This window comes from Alligator sinensis, unplaced genomic scaffold (genome assembly GCF_000455745.1).
Source record: "Alligator sinensis unplaced genomic scaffold, ASM45574v1 scaffold579_1, whole genome shotgun sequence".
NCBI classification, from domain to species: Eukaryota; Metazoa; Chordata; order Crocodylia; family Alligatoridae; genus Alligator; species Alligator sinensis.
In genome coordinates this window covers 79820-81710 of record NW_005842023.1, presented here as the reverse complement: position 1 = coordinate 81710, position 1891 = coordinate 79820, and the positions used below count along the sequence as shown (strand labels likewise).

The following is a 1891-nucleotide window of genomic DNA, read 5'->3' as shown; positions in this document are numbered from 1 at the left end:
GCATGCCTTGCTGTTCCAGGTTCCTGCGGTGGCTTCGGCTGGGTCCTACGGCCCGTGGCTCCTGTCATCTTTGACAGGAGCCGGGGCAGATACAGATTGAGTTTTAAAAAACTTTGAGGGGCCCCGAATCGAATGGCCTGGTGGGCAGCATGCAGCCCGCGGGCTGGGTTTTGCCCACCCCTGCCCCGGCATCACTATAAATGCCGTGCTCTCACAAAGGCAGGGCCCAAAACAGGCCCTACACCCCTGGAGGACCTGTTTCGAGAAGCTCACCCCAAAGGAACAAAATTATGAGATCTTGGACTGCGAGGTTTTGGCCATTCTTGGGCCTTTTGGGGACTGTCAGCACTACAGTAAAGAGATGCATCTCAGGGTGCTTCGGGGAAGTGGCTGTGTCCGGACCGCCTCCACTCAAGCAGGGAAAGGAACCACAGCTGCCAGCCTGCTACAAAGTAACCAAGGCCTGAGCCCCATGGCCTACATCCAATCCAAAGCACCTTTGCTCTGCTCTTGCACTCTCAAGGGTAGCCCCGCCAAAGCAGGGCCTCAAAAATTGGGTCGAGACTCATAACTGCTCCTCGCCACGGAAATCTTTAGTAAAAGGCGAAAGATTTATGCAACTTGAAGAGAAGCCAGAGCATACAGGGGACCCGCAGAGGAGCAGCCAAGGCGGCCCCAATCCTTGCACCGCTTACAGCGGCCCCCAGCCCGGCCGTCCCCCCGCAGCGCTGCTTGGCCCCGGGGCAGGCACCACAGAGCGACGCCGCGACGGGGAATTTGGGGAGCCTCAAAAGAGCGAACCCCCCAAATTTTCCTTCTTGCGCTGCATTGCATCCTGGGTATGCAAATAAGCTTCCCCAAGGCTCTGGCCCCAAAGTGCCCCGTGCCCCGTGCGGCCCCCAGGACTGTGGTTTGCGCCACTGAGCCTTGCAGCACCCCGAGGAGAGCCGTGTCACCGTGCTGCCGTTTGCTACCAAACTGCCACTGCTTGCAGGGCAGCGGGGCTCTTGCTGCTCTAGGAGGGGAACAAGGCAGAGAAAAGGCATGTGCTGTGCCCTGCAAAGGCTGGCAGGAGGGAGATGCCATGTTGCAGGCAGAGGAGCAGGGCTGGAGGGCACAGGGGGCATTAGCTCCGTCAGCCTGCCATCTCAGCCCTTTCCGGTGCCCGGCAGCGCTCAGCTCACAGCTTCCACCAGTGCCCAGGGCTCACAGCTTCCACCAGCGCCAAGGCCCTGCCGTGGGTTCTGGGACTCCACGGAGGGCACGGAGCTGGGCAACTTCCTGAGACATTCCAGCCTGCGCCCTGCAGCCGCGGTGTCTCCAGGATCAGCTCCTACCTTCCGTTTTAAAACATTTTTTTTAAGGACAATATTTTGTGTCCTAGGTCAGATAACCACATCGGCCAGATGAGTTTGAAATCTTTTGGCTTCTTCGGGAACCATATGTGGCCCTACAACTGGCGAGTTTTGGGGGGTTTTCTGTCAAAATATAATGTCGTCATATATACGCACGCGCACGCGCACACGGACACGGACACCCATATATTTTCAAAGGTGATGTATATATATCCTAGGGCTGATGCAACGCTTCAGGTGCTGATTCGATTCGGAGGCGATTGGGCCTGATTTGGTGGCCGAATCTCTGAATCCGAATGGAATCAGGGGAGCAATTCGAAGGTCCGAATCGATTCAGAGCTCTCTGAATTGATTTGGAAAAGATTCGCAGAGCTTGGGTGATGCAGGCGGTCCAAGGAGCTGGACCCAGACTCTGAGCTGGTAAATAGGGACCGGGGGAGGGGGTCTGGAGGAGGGGAGGGGGGACCACGGGGAGACCCCTGCCAAGCCCCAGCCCCACATGGCTGCCCCGGCAGCCCCCGCTCCCAGCCGCTTAC

At 58.1% G+C, this 1891-nt stretch overlaps 1 non-coding gene across 1 annotated transcript; it reads right to left on the bottom strand.

The window, feature by feature from the left end:
• Positions 1 to 527: 527 nt before the first annotated feature.
• Positions 528 to 641, bottom strand: LOC112550058. The gene has a single exon (XR_003093723.1). It is a non-coding gene; the product is annotated as a U5 spliceosomal RNA (small nuclear RNA).
• Between the last annotated feature and the right edge of the window lie 1250 nt (positions 642 to 1891).